Source organism: Medicago sativa, chromosome 4 (assembly GCF_051527215.1).
Source record: "Medicago sativa cultivar Bolivia chromosome 4, Bolivia_mono, whole genome shotgun sequence".
In the NCBI taxonomy this organism is placed as follows: Eukaryota; Viridiplantae; Streptophyta; class Magnoliopsida; order Fabales; family Fabaceae; genus Medicago; species Medicago sativa.
In genome coordinates this window covers 17,626,024-17,653,226 of record NC_140752.1, presented here as the reverse complement: position 1 = coordinate 17,653,226, position 27,203 = coordinate 17,626,024, and the positions used below count along the sequence as shown (strand labels likewise).

Sequence of the window (27,203 nt, the reverse complement as noted above, 5' to 3'; positions counted from 1 at the left end):
CTCTCTAAAATCCAAGTCATAGTCTATGTGTGGCAATGAGGCAAATGATTCCGGCTAAACATTGTTTAGCATATGGTCCATTTTTTTTAGCATAATCTACTTTTAATTGTTGCAAAATAAGGGGGATAGAGAAATGACAATTGCTGTTCTGACATTCAATGTGTCTTAGAAACACAAGTAAATGAACAAAAAACTCAGTGGCAGTTAACTGTTGCCGATTTTCTAGTTATAAGTCTGTGGTAATTAACTACTGTTGGGGGTATTTTAGTATTTTATTTGTGTTTTTAGGAAGTATTGAAAGTCAGAAAAGCAATTGTCTAGAGAAATAGGGGTGTGAATAATGTTAATAGTTATTTTGGGTTGGGGGATAATTCTCAAGCCCATTCTACCCAACGGCTAGAATCACAATACCTTTCTGAATTTTGCTCTCCGCCCTGCACTTTTCGCTCGCGCCCTGCAGCCATTCCGAAAATACCCCTGCGCTAGTTAACTAGCGCAAGTGTAAAAAACAGGACTTAATTTTTAAACATGCGTGACTTAAGTCACGCTGCGTGAGTTAACTCACGCAGAAATTAACACTTACGTTAACTCACGTAGGTATTGTTTTTCATATTCAGTAACCATCATCTTCTTCATCTTGTTTTATTTATTTTTCTTCATCTTCTTCCCTCATATCTTCTTTATCTTCTTCATGAACCAACTGCTCAATCAATGAATGGAGGGCTGAAACATGAGGTGCCTCCAGGTACTTCTAAATTGGAAAAATAAAATAAAATTTCCACAAGCTCACATACGTATCTTTAAGGAAAATGTATTTATTTTTCCTTTCTGGTATCCAAAGTAACTTTGTAAAAGCCCATGCTTAACATTTCAGAACTATTTAGTAAATAAACATTTCAACTCTTTTTTTTGTGACAATTCAATTCTAATACTCTACTGACTTTCTTTTTTGGGATAAATATTTGTTGATTGCTTTCTTTCTCTTTTGTGTGGATATTTGCTAAATAGATATGAGGGAAGAAGATAAAGAAGATATGAGGGAAGAAGATGAAGAAAAACAAATAAAACAAGATGAAGAAGATGATGGTTACTATGTGAATATGCTAAATACCTACGTGAGTTAACTCACGTAAGTGTTAATTTCTGCGTGAGTTAACTCACGTAAGTGTTAATTTCTGCGTGAGTTAACTCACGCAGCGTGATTTAAGTCACGCATGTGTAAAAATTAAGTCCTTTTTTTTACACTTGCGCTAGTTAACTAGCAAATGGGTATTTTCGGAATGACTGCAGGGCGCGAGCGAAAAGTGCAGGGCGGAGAGCAAAATTCTACCTTTCTAGAGTAGAAGATGGGAGACTTGGTTCGGTAATGCACCTAGTCTTGGTTCCTATTCTTCATTAATCCTAGAGTATTACTTTTCCCACCCTATGCCTTTTCTAGCGTGCCCTATTTTTTTTTCCAAAATTACCCTCAGGACATTCCGGATTATATAATCCAGACACATCCGGACTATATACTCCGGATTGTACCAGTGCACAGAACTGAAACAGATTTGCATGTCATTGTGATTTTTATCATTTTTTTTCTATAAATCATTATATATGTTTGTATAAAAGACAATTAACTTAAATATTATATCAAAAAATGATTATATATATCATTATACCAAAAAAGAATTGAATTTATATCATTACACATTTCACCTAATGATATACATTTCAACTAAACTAATGATATATATCTAATCTATGACGCCGAAAGATCAATGGGACTATCATCCACCTCAACCTTCACACCAGGAACAGGACCAGCACCAACCCTCTCATTGGGATCAAGATTTTCAATAATGTACAATTCTTCATCATCTTCTATCACCGCTACACTCGCCGTCCGACTTAGCTCATTATAATCTGCCATCCGGCTGGCATATCTATCATACAACGTGATCAAAAGTTAATCGCCTAAAAATCGACTAGGGAAAGATTTATATACACATTACCTTTGCATTCAGTCGAAAATGATGATGTTAACCTCCCTTGATGGCCAGATTGCTGCTCCAAACCATAATTTCGCCCTAAATGGAGTGTTTTTTTTAGAGGTGTAGGGAGTGTTTGTGATAAAGGTGGTCTGCTTCAGCTAGGTTCTGGAGAACTATATATAACCTAGCTGTCCGGATTCCGTATTCCGGAAAGAAAAAAAACGACTATTTTCCCGCTCGGTTTAAATATAGGGTGTGCGGATTTTCTACTCCGGAATATAACCATTGTGTCCGGATTTTGTTTTCCGGATTGTATTTCACCCTGACCAAACCAAAGTTTCGCAAGTTCCATGAAGTAGGGTGATTTCCTAATCTTTTCGGATTATATGATCAAAATATTGTCCGGATTATAAAGTCCAGATAAAGGGTAATTTGGTCAAAATCACAGGGCGCGCGAGAAGGCAATAGGGTGGGAAAAGTAAATCTCTTAATCCTATTGTGGTCCTTGGGCTCATACGATTGTGAGTAACTCATCTTCATCTCTTTCCTCATTTTTATTCTGGTAAATCTTCTCAATGAATTTTTTGCACAAGGTTTCGATACGGGAAAATTCGAAGAGTTTTCATTTCAAGAAACCTTTTTTCTCTCCCTCCATTATCTATTGAGCTTCCCCAAGGAGATCGCTTTTTATTAGAAGGGGAAACATATCGCTCTAGTGACTACCGTCATTGGTGATTTAGAAGTTTCTGCTTCGTTAGGAGTGACTAAAGACCAAATGGCAAGAACTATAGCTGACTCTCAGCTAATGTCGGGTAGTTCAACTTTTATTTTCTCTATTGTTATTCAACTCAAATGTGGGAAACACATCCCCATCACTCAAGGGGTGGAGTTTTCTAGGTTTTTAACATAGCTATCTATATTTGATGTTATATTTAATGGGTAGTTTATTCAGAGGTTCTAATAGTTTTGCAACAGTGGCAGTGCCAAAAAAAATCATATCATCAAGGTACAAGAGTTGTTTATTGAGGGCACATAGGTAGTCAGGTAAAGAGGATAGGGAGTTGGGTAAAATGGTAGATGATAATATGGTTTATTAATGTTTGAGGGTTAGGGGATGATCAAGAAGAATAAGGTTTAGGATCTGATTTAATTTAACCATCTTGACTTAATTCCTATTCAAGAAACTAAGATGGGATTAACAGATGTTTTCTCTTTCTAAGTGCATCATTTTGTAGGTGTGTGTCTTGAGTGGGGGGGTCTTGAAAACTTGTTGGAATTTAAACTCACTTTTTTTACTATGAAAAGACAGGTGTCTCTGACCATTGTCAGTGGGATCAACTGGGTGTGTTCCATTGCCTCTGGTGGGTTCACAGTCAGTGGGCTCTTTCGAAGGATGTCTCTGACCATTGTTCTCTGGTTCCAAGATATTCTTCGTAGTTATGGGGAACCAAATTTTTTGATTTACTAATTATTGGCTTGTTTATCGTGAATTTCCGAATGTGGGTTTTATGATGTTAGAGGGTTCATTGTTATGGATTTTAGTCTGTGGAGAAATTAGAGGCTTACAAGGACGATTTTAAGAGGTGGGGGTAAGAAAGTGTTTAGTAATATTGATTTGAGGTTGAGTTTCTGATTGATTTCATCAAAGAGTTAGTTACAAAGGCAAAAAAGGTACTTTTAACATTGGAGGAGAGTGCGCCTTGAACCAAAGCTTTCACTAATTTGTGGGATCTTTTAAGATGCAAGGGTGCCCAGATGTTTCAAAGGTCTCATTCAAGGTTATCAAAATCGGGACTTTACTTCAATTCGAAAGGGAGTAGCAAAATCGGGACTCGTAAAATCGCAGTCAAAATCGAAGGATTTTACTCAAGGACTTTTGTAGAATCGATATATGATAGCAAAGTCGGGACTCATAAAATCGCAATCAAAATCGAGGATTCTACCAAAACAAAAATAATGCTAAATATATGTTATAAATTGCATATAGTCATAAATGATTAAAGTTCAAAGTACACAAAATACATATACATAAATGACTCAAAGCATAGATGCAAATATTCTTTAGTAGTCATAATAATGGTAAATATCCTAGACAAAATACTTAAAGGAAAATCCTAAATGCCTGACAAAATACTTGATCACAAGTGAGTAAGGCTATTAAGTTTCAAGGCAAAGACTAGAGGCCTAACAAAATATTTAATGGCAAAGCTTATATGTAATCATAAGTCACGAATAAATCGCCAATTATATGAACAATCTCGTGTAACTATTGAGGAAGTGTGGGGGAAGTGAAAGAATGAATTTTTTTGGCCTTTTGAGTATTTATAGAATCGGGACATGGATTTAAATCGGGTCAATTTACAAATCGGGTCAAAAATTGACCCTTATCAAAAAATGAACAAAATCGTTCAAAATCCATCAAAATCTTGCGATTTTGAATGGAGTTCACGATTCTGTGCGATTTTGATAGGATTTTGCCTGTTTTTTGGACTTTGCTATGGATTTGAGTTGTTGAAGCTAGATGTGTGGAAAAGGTGGTCGATGTTTCAGAGGAGGTTGCTGGTTTATTCTCATGGAACTTCACTGAGAGGATATGCATGATCTCCGGTTGATAAATGTCATTGAGTTTTAGGGGGTTTCCTTTAAAGAAAACTTGTCTGTCTTGCTCAAGTCTGTTGAAGAAATTGATGAGGCATTGGCTAGCAGTGAGGGAAATAAGAGCCTATGCTTAAATGGTTTTAATTTTTCATTCTTCAAGAATTTTTGGAGACTTAAATGGGGAGATATTGGGCTGATTTTTGAGCAAATTTTTGCGCATGCTAACTTGCCTTGTAGCTTCTCGTCTTATGTTGTCACCCTGATTCTGAAAGTATGCTCTCCTCTAACAATTAAGGACCTTAAGTTGGTATCTCTCTTAGGGTCCCGATATAAGCTAGTGGCTAAAGTCTTTGCTTATGGATAAGATAATCTCTTCCAACTAGCCAACTTTCATCAAGGGGTGGAAATTAGTTGATTGGGTGGTGGAATTGAATGAGATAATTTATCTTTCCAGGAAGACAAGGAGAGAGTGTCTTATCTTCAAGGTGGATTTTGAGATGGTTATAACTTGATTAATTGGAGATTTCATGATTATAAAGGTTTTGGATCTAGGTGGCATAGTTGGATTGTGTCTTCTTTAGGAATATTTTTTTTAATGGATCGAATCCTAAATGAAGAAAACAACATTCAAAAAGGGTTGAAGCAAGGAGATCATCTAGCCTTTTATCATGCTTGTAGTGGTTGAGATTTGAGTGGAGCGCAATTTGTGGACAATCTCGAGACTTTGAAGGCAATTCTCTATGTTTTGAACTAGCCGTTCAGGAATATTTAGAGGTACAGTTGTATCTTGACAATTTTCGTTAAAAAGAATTTTAAAAAAAAATTCAACATCACTTGGTTATACCTCCAAACATATAGACACTTACATACAAAAAATTACATTTAGTGACAGATATTATCTTAAATAAAAGTATTATATTTTTTATCCTACACCTCGACAATTATACCCTTATCCCTACAAATATTTGAGGCCCTCATAAATTGGAGGTCTAAGTCCGCAAAGCTTCTTGCCCCGGGACGGGCATGATTATATTGATCAGTGAATTTGAAAAAATAAATCATAACTATATCCTAAAAGTATGTGTGTGTTTTTTTTTGTTTTTTGAGTAATCCTAAAAGTGTGTTTGAAATCTAGTAAACACCAAAATGAAAAGATTAAAAAAAAACTAGAATCTGTGTGTAATACCCCGATCATTTATGTGGTAATATAATACATGTTAACGTTTAAATGCGCGCGTCGAAGATTAGGGACAGTTTTGTAATTTGAACGCGAGGAGTATTTATGGGATTGTGACCCCAAAATACTCATTTGTCTTGCAACTTTCTCTCTCTAGGTTTTTGTTACAAACTTTGCTCTCTTCCCTCTCTAGAAAATCGATATCCATCCTCCCCTAACCATCATCAACAAGTGATTTCTTTTCAAGCAAGCAAGCAAACATGAAAGGAATGATAAGCTAGTGAAGGAAACAACTTAGTATTCTTGGAAGCAAGCTTTCTCCTTTCGATCTTTTCATCTTTAGGGTTTTGTTTAGAGCTTAGAAATACTTGTGTAACACTTCTTTGGTACAAGGTCAGTTCCTAGTTAGTTAACCTTCCTATGATTTAAGTTTTCTTAGTGAGAAAGTTATGGTTTGTGCCAAATCTTGTTAATTTTATTTTCGGTACCCTAAGCTAATTCTTGATGATTACTTGTTAAGTTTGTCATGGAATATGTTTAGTATTGTTTATATATGATGCTGGATGTTTTGGTGCATTGCAGGAACCATTAGAATGAGTTTTGGGTCAAAAATTGCAAAATTTGTACCACAAGCCCGAAGAAACTCGCTATTAGCTCAATTTTCGCTAATAGCGAATTTCTTCATGCAGCTGCCCAGAAATTTTTGCCATTAGCGTAGCTCTCTGGATGGGCCAGCATGCTTTTGGCCTGTTGGTCCATTCTGAGGTCGGTGGTGCATTCCGAAGTCTTTCTTTCTTCGTTTTATAACTTTATAACCCTAAAACAACATCAAGGCCATGCACATAACATCAAACAATTCTCGAATTAAAAATCATGGCAAACTTAGTATAATTATCAAGAATGAAACATGTGAATTTTGCTCAAATCTTGATGGGTTAGAGATGAAATAGGCATCGGAGGAAACATAGAGCCTCGACATAGCTTGTCGTGAATAAAACATCAATTTAGAATATAGTTATGATGAATTGTGATGCGATTAGTTAAATCTTTTCACTATGATAGTACAATAAAGAAGTAGTTGTCGTGCCGCTTGTGTTTCACACTAGGGAGATCTCAAGGGGTTTTCATTAGGTGAAAAGGGATAGACTTCGCATGACGGACCCGTATGACATAGAGGGAGTACCGTTGTTACCTTAGATAGGTTTTCATCGGTTAGATAGGGATTGTGCTCAGGTTTACTCCACCCCGGGGCTTTCCGTTAAAATTGATTTCAGATAATGTATTGTTCAACGCTAACCCTAACTTAATGAATACGTTTATGTATGTTAGGATGTTAGACTTGAGTAACTATGTAGCTTACCGACGATGGGTTAGGTTTTCCTGTTCGATCGGTATAGAGATGTGTCATGATTGTAGCTTTGCCCTTGATGCATTAGGGTATCTTGGTATAACGATCTTAGTTTCCCCTTGATCGCCTTGACACATAAGATGATAGTGAAGCCTTTTACGTACGATGATCCTATGACGGTTCTAGCATGCACTACCGTCTAGGTAAGCTTATGCACACACGTATAATCAACCGTCAGGTTGTAAACTAGACACTTGATAATCGTAGGTTTCCCAAGGTTGTCACTAGCCTAGGGTTAGATAGAATTCACTGAGACAATATATCTCATCCCTCTCCTTATTTGTTCAGGTTCACAGGTCTCTCGTGGAAAAGGTAAAGAAAAAGCTTTGGATTGATCGTGTTGGATGGATCCAACTTGGTGTTAGATTAGCTGATGCATATGTTATATTATGAGATGTCTTGTGATGAACCTGTGTAACTAGACTTGTATGGCAAACTTTGGTGTGTAATAATGTAACATATGACTTTGGAGGTCGTTGTATCTAAACTCTCGACTTGATGTCGTTTCTGTATTGTATAATTAACGTATCCAATTATCAGTTTTAGCGCACATTTGAATATTCTAGATACTTTCAAATTGGGCGTTACAATTTGGTATCAGAGCAGGTCATTTCAGATCGCGCCTTGGGTCATTAAGAATACAATCCAAGTAGTTGTTCTTTTTGAGTTTAGGATGTTATCCTCATTGTTATGTTTGGTTGAAATTGATCACTTTGACTTAAATGTGACAGTTAGAGCGAGAATGTCTGGAGCACGAAGAGGACGAGGCCGGCCAAGAGGTAATCAAAATGTTGAGGACAATCTTAACCCGGATGCTAATATGTGGGCGCAAGTGATGCAACAGAATCAACAGATGATGCAATTGATGCAACAGCAGATTCAGCAGAATGCTCAGTCCAAACAACAATGGGCTGCAGCTATGCAACAAGGAGTTCATCAATAGCATCCACCACCTCCAGTTGTTGGAAATTTAGCTTATCGAGAGTACAATCGGAATCATCCTCTAGAATTTGATGGACGTGGTGAACCACAACATGCCAAGAGGTGGATTAAGCATATGGAAAAGATTTTTCGTATGGCTGATAGTTCTGAAGAAGAGAAGGTGATTTTTGCAACAAATCAATTTTGTGGTTTGCCAGAATATTTGTGGTAGACTGCTCGACGCCGCATGGTAGCTAGTGGCATGGAGATTAATTGGAATAATTTTAAACAAGTGATGTTAGAGAAGTATCTCTCAGTGACATACAAAGTTCGTAAGGAGCAGGAATTCCTTCATTTGAAGCAGGCAGTATGTCGGTGACAGATTTCAACCGGAAGTTTGAAGAATTGTCTCATTACTCTACTCACAGTGAGTATGCAGGTAATGAGATGTGGAAGATGAATCAGTATAAGCATGCTTTGAGGGGTGAACTCTACGCTGTGGTTAGTCAGCAAAGGTTGACAAACTTTGATGAGATGGTGCATAATAGTCTGGAAGCTGGAAGAGGTTTTGATAAAGCTGTTAGAGAGGGTACCATGGCTTTTGATAGAAGGAAAGGTAACTTTACTGATAGATATCATGAAAAGTTGAAGCCGAAGGGGTCTCCCCAGAGAGGAAAGCAATCAAGCTCATTCAAATCTTATCTGACTTGCAAGAAATGTGGAAGGCTCATATGGGAGAATGCAAACTGGGTGACAACTCTTGTTATGCTTGTGGTCAAACAGGACATTATATGTCAAATTGTCCAAACAGAGGAGACAAAGTCAAAGGTGCAAGTACCACAATGAGCAAAGGCAGGGTCTACTCACTAGATGGAAAGAAGGCTTAGGCTAATGAGGACTTGATTGGCGGTATGTGCTATCTTGGTCAAAATCCTATTAGAGTTTTATTCGATTGTGGTGCATCATGTTCTTTCATTTCTTTTCAATGTGTTGAAGCTCTTTAACTAGCTGTCTCATTACTAAATCCTCCTATGTTAGTGACTACGGCCACCGAAGGAGGAATTGTGGCGAATTATGTTTGTGAGAACTGTCCTATCACCGTATCTAGTAAGACATATTATATAGATTTAGTATGTCTCCCTATGAAGCAACTTGATGTTATATTAGGCATGGATTGGCTTTCAGCGAATCATGTGTATATAGGTTGTGCAGAGAAGAGTATTTACATGCCAACCAGTAATACGGTTGAAGGAGTGGCTCTATCAGAACTACTTAAGCATACTTATCAGATGGTTCAAGTTATTTGTGCTCAAGATAAGGGTTTTTATGTTATGCTCACTGTGACTCTAGAGTCAGATTTAAGCCCCAGTGATATTCCAATAGTCAGTGAGTATCTGGATGTCTTTCTGGCTGACATCACAAGTTTACCTTCGGAAAGAGAGATTGAGTTTTCAATTGATTTGATTCCTGGAGCGGAGCCCGTGTCTGTAGCACCTTACAGAATGTCACCATTAGAACTCAAAGAATTGAAATCTCAACTTGAAGAACTTATCCAAAAGCATTTTATTAGACCCAGTGTGTCTCCTTGGGGTGCACCGGTATTGTTAGTAAAGAAGAAGGATGGTAGCATGAGATTGTGTATTGATTATCGTCAACTTAATAAGGTGACTATTAAGAACAAGTATCCCTTTCCGAGAATTGATGGCTTATTGGATCAACTTAAAGGAGTGTCAGTGTTCTCAAAGATTGATCTTAGGTCAGGTTATCATTAGATTCGGATCAAATCTTCCGATGTGTCCAAGACGGCTTTCAGAACGCGTTACAGACACTATGAATTCTTGGTTATGTCATTCGGTGTGACTAATGCCCCAACAGTTTTCATGGACTATATGAATCGGATTTTTCAGCCGTATCTGGATCAATTTGTCATTATCTTCATTGATGATATATTGGTTTATTCCAAGAACCCGTAGGAACATGCTCAACATTTGAGGATAGTGTTGGATATTCTTCGAGAGAAGCAATTGTATGCAAAGTTCAGTAAGTGTGAGTTTTGGTTGACAGAAGTCAAGTTTCTGGGTTATGTTATTTCTCAAGGAGGAGTGGCAGTTGACCAGTCAAAAGTAGAGGTTGTTCAGAATTGGACTAGACCGAAGAATGTTTCAGAAGTTCGAAGCTTTTTGGGATTAGCTGGTTACTACCGCTGATTTATTATGAAGTTTTCCCAGATCGCTTTACCTTTAACTCGACCCACAAGAAAAGATGTACCATTTGTCTGGGATGAAGAATGTGTAAAGAGTTTCAGGACTTTGAAGAAGAAGTTAACTCAAGCACCAGTCTTAACTATTCCAGATCCGGAGAAGAAATATATTGTGTTTTGTGATGCATCATCTAAAGGACTCGGTGGAGTACTTATGCAAGAAAACAATGTGATAGCTTATGCATCTAGACAGCTCAAGACACATGAAGAAAACTATCCCACTCATGACTTAGAGTTGGCGGCCATAGTTTTTGTTTTGAAGATATGGAGACATCACTTGTATGGAGCTCAATTTGAATTATTCAGTGATCACAAAAGTCTGAATTATTTGTTTGATCAAAGGGATTTAAATATGAGGCAGAGGTGCTGGATGGAGTATCTAAAGGATTTTGATTTTGATTTGAAATATCATCCAGGAAAGGCCAATGTTGTAGCAGATGCTTTGAGTCGCAAGGCTTTAGCTCAAGCTGAAGTTATGATGCATACTTGTAAATTGTATGAGAAGGTTCGAGACCTTAACCTTGGAGCATCAGAAGATGACGATGGTATTTGGCTACACAAATTAGAAGTCTCTTGTGATTTACGGTCAAGAATTGTCCAAGCACAGGAGGTAGATGATGAATTACGGAAGAGAATTGGTCATCCAGAATTTTCTATTGCTTCGGATGGAGCTATTTTGTTTGAAGGGAGAATATGTGTACCAAATGATCAAGAGCTTAGAAGATTGATTTTAGAAGAAGCACACAAGAGTAGTTTCTCAATTCATCCTGGTGCCAACAAGATGTATCAAGAATTGAAGAAAGATTATTGGTGGCCTGGCATGAAAACAGAAATTGCAGAGTTTGTGGCAAGGTGCATAGTATGCCAACAAATCAAGATTGAACACCAGAGACCAGCGGGTTTGCTACAACCGTTGGAGATTCCACAATGGAAGTAGGAGCAGATATCTATGGATTTTGTGGGAGGCTTGCCCCGTACTCAGAAGGGACATGATTCAATTTGGGTGATCGTGGATAGATTAACCAAGTCAGCTCATTTCCTACCGGTTAGATCTACCTACAAAGCATCACAATATGCATAATTGTTTATCTCAGAGATTGTTAAGATACATGGCGTTCCGGTAAGCATCGTGTTGGATAGAGATCCAATTTTCACTTCACATTTTTGGAAGGCTTTTCAATGAGCTTTAGGGACTCGTTTGAAACTGAGTACGTCTCATCATCCACAAACGGATGGTCAGTCAGAGAGGACTATTCAGACTTTAGAAGATATGTTACGTGCTTGTATTTTGGAAGATGGTGGAAGTTGGAATCATCATTTTCCATTGATAGAATTTTCCTACAACAATAGCTATCACTCGAGCATAGGTATGACACCTTATGAAGCATTGTATGGTAGGAAGTGTAGAACTCCTTTGTGTTGGGCCGAGGTTGGAGATAAGAGCATTCTTGGACCAGAAATCATACAAGAAACAACTCTGAAAATTAAGTCAATTCAGGAAAAGATGAGAACAGCTCAGAGTCGTCAAAAGAGTTATGCAGGCAAGCGGCGGAGACCTTTGGAATTTAGTGAAGGTGATCATGTGTTCCTAAAGGTTACCCCTAAACTGGGTTTGCGAGGTGTCTTCAGAACTAAGAAGTTGTGTCCAAGGTATGTGGGACCATTTCTGATACTTAAACGTATCGGACCAGTGGCTTATCAGTTAGCTTTGGCTCCAGCTATGTCGGGTTTACACGATGTGTTTCATGTGACCCAATTGAAGAAGTATATTCCGGATCCTTTCCAACCAGTTGAACTAGATTCTATAGAGTTGAATCGGATTTGACGTTTCAGTCGGAACCAGAAAGTATAGTAGACCGTGATGTCAAATCTCTCAAAAGCAAGGAAATGCCCATAGTGAAGGTAGTATGGAAAGGTTCGCCGGATGGTGAAGCTACGTGGGAACTTGAATTGGAGATGTTGAATCAGTATCCGCATTTGTTTTCAGGTAAATTCTAAATTTCGAGGACGAAATTTTTTAAGGGGGGTAGAGTGTAATACCCCGATCATTTATGTGGTAATATAATACCTGTTAACGTTTAAATGCGCGCGTCGAAGATTAGGGACAATTTTGTAATTTGAACGCGAGGAGTATTTAAGGGATTGTGACCCCAAAATACTCATTTGTCTTGCAACTTTCTCTCTCTAGGTTTTTGTTACAAACTTTGCTCTCTTCCCTCTCTAGAAAATCGATATCCATCCTCCCCTAACCATCATCAACAAGTTATTTCTTTTCAAGCAAGCAAGCAAACATGAAAGGAATGATAAGCTAGTGAAGGAAACAACTTAGTATTCTTGGAAGCAAGCTTTCTCCTTTCGATCTTTTCATCTTTAGGGTATTTGTTAGAGCTTAGAAATACTTGTGTAACACTTCTTTGGTACAAGGTGAGTTCCTAGTTAGTTAACCTTCCTATGATTTGAGTTTTCTTAGTGAAAAGTTATGGTTTGTGCCAAATCTTGTTAATTTTATTTTCGGTACCCTAAGCTAATTCTTGATGATTACTTGTTAAGTTTGTCATGGAATATGTTTAGTATTGTTTATATATGATGCTGGATGTTTTGGTGCATTGCAGGAACCATTAGAGTGAGTTTTGGGTCAAAAATTGCAAAATTTGTACCACAGGCCCGAAGAAACTCGCTATTAGCTCAATTTTCGCTAATAGCGAATTTCTTCAGGCAGCTGCCCAGAAATTTTCGCCATTAGCGCAGCTCTCTGGTTGGGCCATCATGTTTTTGGCCTGTTGGTCCATTATGAGGTCGGTGGTGCATTCCGAAGTCTTTCTTTCTTCGTTTTATAACTTTATAACCCTAAAACAACATCTAGGGAATGCACATAACATCAAACGATTCTCGAATTAAAAATCATGGCAAACTTAGTATAATTATCAAGAATGACACGTGTGAATTTTGCTCGAATCTTGATGGGTTAGAGATGAAATAGGCATGGGAGGAAACATAGAGCCTCGGCATAGCTTGTCGTGAATAAAACATCAATTTAGAATATAGTTATGATGAATTGTGATGCGATTAGTTAAATTTTTTCACTATGATAGTATAATAAAGAAGTAGTTGTCGTGCCGCTTGTGTTTCACACTAGGGTGATCTCAAGGGGTTTTCATTAGGTGAAAAGGGATAGACTTCCCATGAGGGACCCGTACGACATAGAGGGAGTACCGTTGTTACCTTAGATAGGTTTTCATCGGTTATATAGGGATTGTGCTCGGGTTTACTCCACCCCGGGGCTTTCCGTAAAAATTGATTTCAGATAATGTATTGTTCAACGCTAACCCTAACTTAATGAATACGTTTATGTATGTTAGGATGTTAGACTTGAGTAACTATGTAGCTTACCGACGATGGGTTAGGTTTTCCTGTTCGATCGATATAGAGACGTGTCATGATTGTAGCTTTGCCCTCGATGCATTAGGGTATCTTGGTATAGCGATCTTAGTTTCCCCTTGATCGCCTTGACACATAAGATGATAGTGAAGCCTTTTACGTACGATGATCCTATGACGGTTTTAGCATGCATTACCGTCTAGGTAAGCTTATCCACACACGTATAATCAACCGTCAGGTTGTAAACTAGACACGTGATAACCGTAGGTTTCCCCAAGGTTGTCACTAGCCTAGGGTTAGATAGAACTCACTGAGACATTATGTCTCATCTCTCTCCTTATTTGTTCAGGTTCACAGGTCTCTCGTGGAAAAGGTAAAGAAAAAGCTTTGGATTGATCGTGTTGCATGGATCCAACTTGGTGTTAGATTAGCTGATGCATATGTTATATTATGAGATGTCTTGTGATGAACCTGTGTAACTAGACTTTTATGGCAAACTTTGGTGTGTAATAATGTAACATATGACTTTGGAGGTCGTTGTATCTAAACTCTCGACTTGATGTCGTTTCTGTATTGTATAATTAACGTATCCAATTATCAGTTTTAGCGCACATTTGAATATTCTATACACTTTCAAATTGGGCGTTACACTGTGTTATATGTACCTATCCCAAGTGAAGGAATCTTGGCCCCTGTATTCAACTCAAAGAACTCTACTGACTTGGCCATTTTCTCTAAACAAATAGCAAACTAGCTACTATTATGTATTTATCGGATTAGACCAAGATTTAAAAATGAGGTACAATGAATTTTATACATATACTTTGAGAAATTGAAGCTTAAAAATTCTCCAACCAAATATAAATTTGGAAAACTATCTTAAAAGTAAATGCAGTCAAATTTAATAAATTAATAACTTTCAAACAGTCAAACTTATTTAAACTAATAAGTAATAAATATATAACTTTTCAAACAGTCAAAGCTATTTTTTTTTGTTACATATAGTCAAACCTATTTAAACTAATATGATTTGATTCATTCTAAAGTTTTAATCTATACTATATATTTATAATCTATACTAAATATAGAAACACGATGTGAGTGTGTGTGTGTGTATATATATATATATATATATATATATGTCTAGTTTTTTTTCTTTTCATTATTTCAGTTATACTCTTAAACAATTTTTTTATAATAAATATTGTTGTTGGTATAATTTAAAAAATTAGAATTTAGATTATATTTTTTTGTTATATTGTTGGAGTCATTTAAAAAATAATTTAGATTATTTATGTCATTGAATTTAGATTGTAATCACTAGCAAAAATATTGACACTCACTAGAAGAAGATAGACTAAATTGCATTTTTGGTCCCTTAACTATTTAGGTAGTATCGCTTTGGTCTCTTAATTAAAATTTGATTTATTTTTGTCCCTTAACTTCTCTCTCTTACACATTTTGGTCCTTTCCGTTTGTTTTAATTCAAAAACGTTAGGTTTTCTTCATTTTCTTCTGGAATTTTTCTAGGATTCTTGTTGTTGAAGGTAGATGGAGATGATATGAAGATGAAAAAGAGGAGAATAAGATGAAGAAAACCTAACGTATTTGAAATAAAACTAACAGAAAGGACTAAAATGTGTAAATGAGAGAAGTTAAGGGACCAAAATAAATCAAATTTTAATTAAGGGACCAAAGCGATACTACCTAAATAGTTAAGGGGCTAAAAATGCAATTTAGCCAAGAAGATAACAAGTGAAATATTATTGTACAATTCTCTAGTTAGGGCAATAGCTTTTACGACACCTAACATTAGGCCATTGAAATTTTGGACAATCTTATCTGTTTCACAACAAATGTCATAAAACCTAATGAGAAATTTAATGCATGCACAAAAACTAAATGATAACAAGTGAAATATTTTAGCATAAGGTATATTGTACAATTCTCTTGCTAGAGCAAGAACTCTTTTATTTCATCAATATGTTTCAGATTTCTGCGCAGTAGCCCTTACGACACCTAACATTAGCCCCTGGAACTTTTGGACAATCTTTATCTTTTTCACAACGAAGGTCAAAAAACCTAATAAAAGAAGAATTATATACTATTATGCCAAGAAATAGGGAAATAAATAGAATCGGAACATAAACCAACTTCCGAGTTTCAACCATATTTTTTTTTCTATTTTCATCTGAATAATAGTAAATGACTTTATCTCTTTATAATGTATAAAGTTCATGGTCTTATAAAAATAATAAAATAATTTAAGCAATATTAAATTTTATTTTTTTTGAAGGAAGCATTATTAAATTTTAAAAACCTTTCATAACATTATAATCATTACTAAATGTCTCTTAAATATATCGATAAGTTATTTTTGAATCATATAATAAACTTAATAATCATTATAATTGAATATAATTTAACTAACTTTTCGTTACCTTTTCCTTAAAAAAAATTGATTACTTTTTTTAACGTTTCGTGATAGTAAAGGGAAAAGAAAATATTTTTATACCATGGTTAAGTTATGTACGAATATATTACACCATTGGAATGAGATCATATTCATGAACATGTAGAATGTATATTTAAAATTTCATTGCATAATTTATTCTACTTTGTTATTCACGTCAATTATGTGAATCATAATATTTATAAAGTAAAGTGGTATTGATTTTAAAGCAAATTTTTTCAAAATGATTAATATTTATTATGGAAGCATTCTTGTTTGTCATGGGTGGCTCTAAAAACCTTAGTGGTTGAGAAGGAGCGTCCTAGGTCGAATTACATGCAAAAATGGGCTTTTCTTTGCTCTATTTTAACAAATATTAACATACCAATATTAAATGTTTAAAAAACAAAGATCAATGCCTAATTTATTTGAAGTTATGTATACATGAATCTCAACATATAATATATGATGATTCAACTATTGGATTGATTTATTACTTCTAGAGTAAGTTGTTGAAAGTGTAAGTATGTTAAGTCTAATACTTGATGTCAATAGATCTTTGCTCACACATCTGTATCAATTATTGCGATGTCTACAAGAGTAGCGATAATCTTTTGGAAATATTACACGTACGACCATCTTTTATCATCATTCATATAAGAAATTCAACTTGGGTTGCTAAGACTACATATTTATGCAAACCATCTAATTCATCTCTGGGTTGTATCTTTAGCACAACATTAACAATGTTCATTTGTTAATAAATAAAAAATAACAAATTCATAGAGCATGCGATACAGTTTTTGCCGTTCAATTTTCTCAATGAGAAATTCTTGCATGGTCTCTCATCTAACACCTCATATTTACTCTCAACCAATGAAAATAGGACACATCATTTTAATTTAATTTAATGGAAGTGCACTTTTAGTTGCATATATTGGTAATGAAACCGCTTGAAAAAATGGCTGAACATTATCTAGGGAGACAACAACAAAAAAAAAATTATTTTTTAATTTTACAGTTTTTTAAATTTAAATGGTGTGTCCTATTTTCATTGGTTGAGACTAAGTATGAGGTGTTAGGTGAGAGACCATGCAAGAATTTCTCTTTCTCAATATATTAATGATTGAAAAAGAGTTGTTTTGGTTAACAATTTATAAAAAAAGGATTAAAAATATGAATAAAAAATTGTGATGGGATTAGATGACGGCATCTTTGAGAAACACTTGTGTGGACCAGGACCAAGAATTTTGGTTTGGTCACACACACAAGTTTTTTCCTTCTCTCTCTTCTCTTCTCTCTTCTCCATTCTCTCTCTTCTCTCTCTTCTCTCTTTGTGTGTGACCAAACCAAAATTCTTGGTTTTGGTCCACACAAGATTTTCTCCATCAATTTATTCAATGTGTTCCTTTGATCGATTATATGCTTTATAAAATTCAATTATGTTTCCACATGTGCCTCATTATATGTTTTCATGTATGGGAAATGACGCAAAATCCATTTTACCATTTAACTTTCAATGCAACTAAAATAGTTAATTGATTCGATGACATATGCTTGAACAATGTATGTGAGTGTATATTTAACACTATGTCTTGCAATTAGAATCTACAAATGATTTAATTCTGATAACTTAGATAGAAAGTTGATGTCTCGTACTTTCTAAATCAAAAGTTCGTTTTCGGATTGTAAGTTGGAAAAAGCATTAAGAAATGGATAAAACCATAAACATAATGAACGATGGATTGTATATAATCAGTCAGACCAAGAGTGTATTACATTGAAATCCTGGATAACTAAGCGTACTCCCCACCCAAAGAGAGAATTAATTACCCATGAGTGGAGTAAATAGTACAAAGATGAAAATGAATGAAGGAGAAACATATCACACATTAGTTTACATTATACCACTTATACCCTTAAACAACTTTTTCTATAATAAAGATTGTTATTGGTGTCATTAAAAAAAATCGATTATATATTTTTTTTTATTGTTGGTGTCATTGAAATTAAAATAGATAATCATGATTAATTTGGTTTGTTACAATTTGAAAGCAAAGAAAACATTTATATTCTTAATTATAATCAAAATCAAAATTTCATAAACAAAAACGTCCATAACTTTCAAACGTCTGCAATAAAAAGAGGGGAAAGACGGATACATGAGTACCTGTCTTTTTGCTAGTTAGAGATAGAGAATAGACTAGTACTAAAAATTAATCTACTTCAAAAAAAAAAAAATATTCGATATATTTTTTGAGAGGCAGATATTTGATATATTAATCAATCGATATGTACTATGTTTTTATTAAAAAAGATAAATATTGTCAAGAAAGCAACAACAAGTCATTTTAAAACAAAACTTGTTCGCCAAGTAGGAGACCCTAGTTGCTTGCGCACAGCATTATAAATAGTACTCACGCCTATTCTGTTCCTCATTCACTTCACTCACTCTCTTTTCAAACTCATTACAAAAACAAATTTAGGGTTTCAAAATCATGGCATCATCATCGTCGACGAAGAAGATCATCATGAAGAGTTCCGATGGCGAGACCTTTGAAATCGAAGAGGTGGTGGCCCAATCAATAATGAATTTGTCCGATAAAATTGCCGAGGACAATCCTGGTTCCGAATGTAACCGGCAAGATCTTGGCTAAGGTTATCGATTATTGCAAGAAGCATGTTGAGGCTGCCAGTTCTGATGAAAAGCTCATTGATGATCAACTTAACAAATGGGACACTGAATTCGTCGAGGTCGATTATGCTACGCTCATAGATCTCATCCGGGCTGCACACTATCTGAATATCAAGAGTCTCTTTGATCTTACATGCAAGACTGTAGCAGACATGATCCATCCAGGTAAGATTAAGATCAAGGGTAAGAAGCCGGAGGAGATTCGTAAGATTTTCAACATTGTGAATGATTTTCAATATCTGAGAATTGATTAGAGTCTAGGGTTTAGTCTCTAAAATTTTATATGGTTAAGAGACCACTGCTTTGTTGATTATTATATAATTTTAACATGGGATTTTATGTTACGCTTCGTTGTCATCATGAAAGAACTGCATTGTATATTAAGTCCTTTCATGAATCTGCATATCAACATAAGCAAATTACTTCAGTAAAAAAAATTAATGGTAGTAGCAACATATATTTACATTTTTTTTATCACACTCTTATATTAATAAATTTTTATAGTGTTTTAAACAAAGATATCGATTATTGTCAACTTTTGGAATAAAACTTGATTCAATCATCATCTAAAATTTGGTTCTTATTCGGTTTTAACATTAATGTTGTGGTATCGATTTTTCTTACTGGTTTTGAAGTCAGTTTTAATCTTTTATGCAGATTGCATTAATGTTTCTGTATCATATTGTGTAGATAAGCTTACTTAAGACCCTAGCATATGAATTGCTATTGGATTGCAAATAAAATAGAGCTACCTGAGACTATATATCATCTTTTGCTCGACTCTTTGCTTAATCTGTTACCAGCTGAAACTAATTAGAGTGCATGTGAACATTGATAAAATATAGCAATTTGAAGCGGTACGTAATCTTTCCATAACTGGCTCACGTTCATGTTCTCGCGTTTGATTTATTTGATTTGTTCTTCTGCTTCTTCAAGCTTTAAAGGGAACAAAAATGCTTCTTCAAGATTTCCCCCTGCTCTTAATTGATTTGTTCAATGATTTTCAGAACATTCGAATTGGTTAATATGAGTTTCGTATTGTTTTGAAAATTCAGTTTCTGTTTATTTGAATTGGTCAATATGAGTTTCCTATTTGTTAGGAAAATTCAGTTTCTGCCAATAAATTTTGAAATTGAGTTGACTACCTACACGAAAGTTATAGTTAGCTAAAAAAACCATTTTAATGTTATGTTTATCTGTTTGCTAATTCGAGTTTGGATCCACTAATCCTGAATGTTCCTTAACATTATAAGGTAGAGTACTGGCTTATAATTGAATTATAAGGATGAATGGCTGATTGTTCCATTCCTTGTGGCTTAAGATAGTTAGTTTCAACCTTCTCAAGTAAAACCAAGCGTTTTAGATAAAATAAAATAAAGAAGAACATCATACGCAAGGTTGTCAAAATAGAGATTTTACTTCAGGTCAAAAGAGAATAGCAAAATTGGCGAAGTGTATTTTTGCACACTTTTTTTCTATTATACCCTCATTTTAATCCACTAATAATTTCTTATTTTTTTGCACACACTTTATCTTTCCAATATATTTAATATGTAACAAACAATTGTTAGCTACTACTCTCTTTCTCCAACAAATTCCTATTTGTTTATGCGCTTTATCTTTCTCTCATAACAAACAATTTTCAATTTTCTAAATAATGTACATATCTCTTAAAATTTTTAACAAGTCCTACTCATGTTATTTATAGAATTTTAGCTCTTCATGGAACTATCATCATACATAACAAAATTTTGTTTAAATTTGAAGATAATAAGGAAAAAAAATTGTTTTAAAACAAAACAAACAAACTTTGTTTTTAATAACAAACAAACCTTGTTTAAAAAAATAAACCTTTGTTTTCCAAATACATAGCATTAATTAGTTTTATTGAAAAATATAAGAATAATTGACAAAAGGTATAATTGACAAATCATACCCTTAAAAGTTAAATAGGAACAAAAAATTCACCCTAAAAAGACACTTAAAAAGGAATGGAGGGAGTATATTTTTAGTGTTATTCAAAAAGATAAGAATTTATATTATATTTGTTACATCGTTAGTGTCATTGAAAAAATATGTATAGTTTCTTTTTAATAAGAAAAAGATATGCATAGTTTCTTACAATATGCCTTGTCCAAAAAAGTCCATTCAACAACTAGTTCTAAAGTACTAACAAGTAGTTCTAAAGTATAATTCAACAACTTTTGGTCAAAGCTCATTCCATTCAATTTTTTGTATTCTAAAAAAAGTACATTTTTTAGTAAGTACTTAATTGATATTGTGTTTGGCCTACCTCCTTAAAAATATAAAGATATAAAAAAAAAAATTGGGCCAAACGGTATCTAGATGTCTAACAAAATACTTTAAGGCAAAGCCTAGATGCAATCATAAATCACGAAGAAATTGCCAATTACTCTATATTAATTATCCTCCATCATATCAACATGTTTATCTTCATCATTATCTTAAGATGAAGAGTCAAGTGGTGTGAAAGAATAAAAAAAAAAATTGGTCTTTTATAAATTAGAACCGGGTCACGAGTATAAATAGGTTCAATTGATAAATCGGGTTAAAATTGACCTGTATCACAAAACTCTTTTAAAATCCTACGATTTTGCTTGGATATCACGATTTTGATGTGTTTTTACTGGGATTTTGCTTGGATTTTAGGATTTAAATCGTTATTTTGACAACAATGATCATAAACATATATTAGACACGAGATACGAAAATAATCATAATGCCATCAGACCTATTCAACCCAAACTTAGCAAAAGCATCGACAACTCTGCCATAACGATGGAGCTAGCATTAAGATTATAAAGAACACAAAATAATCTACTTTAAACCAATTGCAGTTAAATTTTTAATCAAACTAGTTTTTTTTGTTTTTGTTTTGAGGAAATCAAACTAGTTCTAACAATTAATCTACTTTAAAAAATAAAAACAAAAACAGATATTCGATATATTTTTTGAGAGGCAGATATTTGATATATTAATCAATCGATATCTACTATATTTTTATTTTAAAAGATATATATTGTCAAGAAAAATAACAAATCTTTTTAAAACAAAACTAATAACAACAAATCTTTTTAAAACAAAACTTGTTCGCCAAGTAGGAGATCCTAGTTGCTTGCGCACATCATTATAAATAGTACTCACGCTTATTCTGTTCCTCATTCACTTCACTCACTCTATTTTCAAACTCAGAACAGAAACAAATTTAGGGTTTAGGGTTCAAAATCATGGCATCATCATCATCCACGAAGAAGTTCACCATGAAGAGTTCTGACGGTGAGACCTTTGAAATCGAAGAGGTTGTGTTCCAATCAATCAAGAATTTGACGGATGATGTTGCCAACGACACCGAAATCCTGGTTCCGCACATAAACAGTAAGTTCTTGGCTAAGGTTATTGAGTATTGCAAGAAGCATGTTGTGGCTGCCAGTTTTGATGAAAAGGTCTTTGATGATGAACTTAACAAATGGGACACTGAATTCGTCAAGGTTGATAATGTTACGCTCTTCAATTTCATCTGGGCTGCAAGCTATCTGAATATCAAGAGTCTCATGGATCTTTCAATGAAGGCTCTAGCAAACATGATCAAAGATAAGAAGCCGGAGGAGATTGATAAGATTTTCAACATTGTGAGTGCTTACCGTCCGGAGGAAGAGGAGGAAGTTCGTCGTGAAAATCAATGCACTTTTGAAAACTGATTAGAGTCTAGGGTTTAGTCTCTAAAATTTTATATGGTTAAGAGACCACTGCTTTGTTGTTTACTATATTTTAACATAGGATATTATGTTACGCTTCGTTTTCATCATGAAAGAACTGCATTGAGATTTATCTATGCTTAGTACTTGTTTTTTCTTTCGGTTTATATATATGTTCATGAATCTGCATATCCACATAAACAAATTCCTTCAGTAAAAAAAAAAAAAAACAATTTATGGTTGTAGCAACATATATTAATATTTTTTTATCACACATCTCTATTAATAAATTTGTATACAGTGTTTTAAACAAAGATATGGTACCTTCAATCATAAAGAGATCGATTATTGTCAACTTTTGGAATTGAATCATCTGAAATATGGTTCTGATTCGGTTTTGATTAGTTTGTTACCTGAAACTAATTAGAGTGCATGTGAACATTGATAAAATATAGCAATTTGAAGAGGTACATGATCTTTCCATAACAGGCTCACGTTCATGTTCTCGCGTTTGATTAGTTTGTTTGTTCTTCTGCTTCCATAATCCTGAATGTTCCTTAACATTAATAAGGAATGGTACTGGCTTATAATTGAATTATAAGGTTGAATAGCTGATTATTCCATTCCTTGTAGCATAAGATAGTTAGCTTCAATAAGGATTTGAATATGGCTTTATTTATACTAATGCGTTGAAGAAAGATACAATGAGATCACATAACTTAAGTTACTCAAAATGTCATGGAAAAAATCTGTCAATTTTACTGTGATAGAATGTTTCGTTAAAAGCTCATTAAAGCCATATATTTCGTATATTAATAGTCTAATGTGTTAAAGTCAAGACCATTCTTATCAACATAAAATGCAATATATATTTCACTCTTTACTCTTTGTTGTCTAATTTTTCTTTCGGGCAGAATCATTCCATCCATATGTTCATTTCCTGAACTTGCACCCACTCTTTACTTGCATATTAAGATCATACATACACACACTAAGGCATTTTGTAGTTTTACTATAGCCTTTTTCAAGCCACCCAATGAATTATAATATCTTTGTTAAACCACTTTGAGCTTTCATGCATAATTCTTTTACTATAATATGATTTAGACTTTCATAATGTTTTGATATTGATTACCCTCTATGGAGTTAGGTGGAAGAATTGAAGTTTCTCGTAGGTTTGAAATTAAGTTGAAGGTTGCTTTTGGAATTAACAATATTCTAAGATGTGGGTGGGGTATACTAGAATCAATAGACGAAGTCTTTCAAAAAGAAAGAAAAATGAAGGAAAACGACCACAAAATTCAAAATTAAATATTATTATGATTCTCTTTGTACTCATTCTAAATTGATATAGGACACTTTCTTGGTAACCGTGGAAATGCATAAATAGATAAAATAAAATAAAAAGTAGTTGAGAACACCTAACTTCAAATTTTACACTATTTTGCTAAATATATCCACAATTTATCTAAGTCAAGTTATAACCATCAAAAATTCTTCAAAAGTGTGTATTGTATGTACTTTTATTCACATTTAGAGAGTTTTCAAGTTGTATGGTCAAGTGGCATGTCCATGTCAACGGGAGAGAATACCTTTATTCAATGTTTAGGAAGTAGGATTAGGTAGATAAAGATTGTGCATTACTGGTCATTACTGTGATACTCCCTTTGGACTTGTTCTGGACCAGTTGAAATCCTGAGGCCCAATTACTTAGGTCTAATACAAATACAGCCCAAATTCTGCACTTGACAATATTACTCGTAACACACCCTCTCTTCGCAGGGGGGATGCTCGGAGCAACAGTGACCAGTTCAAACGAATGATAACGTTCACCATCATGGCTCTAGTGAATCTCTCCTCGGGGGTTACACTTCCTACGAATTCATAACCGCCGAGCACACGAGTGTCTAACAACGGCTCTACAAACACTCACCTCTATATAAAGGGGACTATTCGCAGTCCCCCAAGGTAGAATCTATCTTCTCTCTACAACTCCATTCTGATCTCTTCCTAATTTGAGCGTCGAAGTGCCTGCAGACACACACCCCCGCTGTTTCAGTTAACCAACTAACACTTTCCACCACCGTATAACCACCATACGAAACAACATCAGCAGTCACCTTCTGATCAGGTACGATCAATGGTGCCATCTGTGGAAAATAACAAGCTATCCCTGTTTTTTGCATACAAAAAACCAAAGTTATCCACACTATATCCAGAGCGAAATATGTCGCTTCAACCGTGACGGACAGACTGCCACCCCATCCCCTACAACCAGCTTCGGACGAGGAAACTCGCATCTGAGTCCCCAACCAGCTGCGCACGTGCATGAACCACTTCCCTACGGTCCTCCACGACCTGACGAGGTGACGGAAAATTCCACTCCAACGGATACTCTGGTCGGCTATCTACTATGCACGGTTCAATGACAAACGTTGATAACCGAGGAGCATAATCGACGCCTTGCTGACTTAGAACGGTCGAAAAGGCAGCTGACCCCCTCCACCAGGCTCCTTCCCCAACCCGTAACAGAAGAGGTAGGAGCCCTCGCCCGTCAAAATCCAAATCTCCTCGACATTCGATCAGCATGAGATCTCCAAGCCATGGTCGAAGTTCCCCCAGAAGGAGATCTCCCCAACAATATCCCCCAAGAAGGATGCCACCTAGGCACAACAGACGCTCCTGGTCCTCTTCTAACTCTGAAAACGACTGTGATGCTCGAAGCGATCGTGCAGATTACGGTACTTTCACGTGACGCATCAGCGATGCCCAAATCCTCGACAGATTGGAGAAACCACGTCAGATGGACTCCTACGATGGGACAAAATATCAAACTAGTTTGGATTTTCGAGTGTGGCCATCCAAATAGAGCACTCATGGGAAAAAATTCCAAAAATTAAATATTTTCATATTACAATAATAATAGTAATAAAAAATATTATTTATATTGACTTAGATATACTGATCTGGTAAACCTAAAAGATTGTTTCTATGGCCCATGATCATATTTTTTTAGCTAAACAAACTTAATGTATGCTAATTAAGTTAATCTGCCCTATTAAATATATGTTGATTTGCCTTATTTCCACCCTAGGTGAAGGAAATTAATACAAACATGTAATATTGAAACAAAAAAAATATTTTTTTTAGTTAATTTTGTTTCAATATTACAAAAAATAAGTAAAAAAAAATTGAAAGAAATGTCTTATAAACCCTTATCTGAAGGTGGATTGGGCATACGGTCGCTTACTTTGATCAATGAAGCTGCAAATCTGAAATAGGCTGGGAGCTTAGTAATTCTAATGAAGCTTGGATTGTCCTCTTGAGGAGCAAAGTGTTCAGAGGTAGAAGAACAATCACTCATCATATTTCTTCCTCTTTGTGGAGCAGCATAAAGTCAGAAAACAACAGTATTTATGCTAATAGAAGATGGCTAATTGGCACAGGTAAAGATATTTATTTTTGGCTGGATACCTGGTGTGGGGAATCCTTTGTTTCGGTTCTGGATATTCCAGTCCATCTTCATCACAACCTCAAAGCTAGAGTGAGTGACTTCACTGATTTAAATTGGAGCTTTCCTTTAGAAGTAGAAAATGTTTTTCCTATTTTGAAACAGCTTGCATTAAAAGTAACATTGCCTATAAATGGTAGAGAGGATACCTTGCTTTGAAAACCATGTAACACAGGAGTCCTAACCTTCTGAAATTCTTGCGCACTTGTTTTAATATGTTCTGTCAGATGTTTTAACGTTTGCAATGTTCCGTTTAATGTTCCAACATCACGTAATAACAGAAATAAAAACAAGAAAATAAATGATAGAAAAGTAAAGAACACAATGAGTTTGTTGACCCAGTTCAGTGACAAACACACCTACGTCTGGGGGCTACCAAGCCAGGAAGGAAATCCACTAGTATAGTCCTTATTCAATAGCTCTCAGCAAACTCCTCGCTTACACCATATTGCCTGGGACCTTCCCATCTAGACTTTAACCTAAGAACTCCTAGATCTGAGATCCCATCTCACTATCCTACTGCTCAGTCACTGCCCCAGTGACCTATCAGACCTAAATCAAAACAAAAGTAGAAGTTACCTTCCAACACAAACAATTATCACCTTGTTTCACAACTTCGGTGTAGTGCACAAGAGTATCAAACTCACACACATGTCCTAAACAAGTATCACAGGCGATACAAGAAGGCACAAGTAAGAGATTCTAAACTTGCATCACAAACGATACAAGAGCAGAATACATGAAGACTCAAACCCTAAAAATCTAACTTTTAGAATGACGGCTTAAATGAGCAATTAGGTCTTGAAGTCTTCCTTATATACTGAAGCATCTTGGGCTAAATAATTCGTTGGGCTTCAGCAAAGTGCAGATCGGTTCAGCTTAATCTGTAAGACAAGAATTAGAAACAATTCTGGAAAGTCCCAAAATGTTGGAACATTTATAGGAGCGTTCCAAACAATAATAAATATTTCCTAAAATATAATATCTACTTTAGAAATATTCCACAACTGATTCTTAGATGATATGCACGTTGCTTGATCAATAAGTTAAGGAAATATTGTTTCCTTAAACAATAAAGGGCGCGCGTACAAATAGGCATGAACCCAGGCAC

The 27,203-nt window shown here is 35.0% G+C and overlaps 1 long non-coding RNA gene and 1 pseudogene across 1 annotated transcript; both read left to right on the top strand.

The window, feature by feature from the left end:
* The first annotated feature begins 18,526 nt into the window (after positions 1–18,526).
* LOC146926857 (uncharacterized) lies at positions 18,527–19,874 on the top strand. The gene is made up of 2 exons (XR_015005541.1): positions 18,527–19,030; positions 19,556–19,874. It is a non-coding gene; the product is annotated as an uncharacterized LOC146926857 (long non-coding RNA).
* A 2,217-nt stretch (positions 19,875–22,091) lies between these two features.
* LOC146926856 (SKP1-like protein 1B pseudogene) lies at positions 22,092–22,689 on the top strand (annotated as a pseudogene).
* Positions 22,690–27,203: the final 4,514 nt, after the last annotated feature.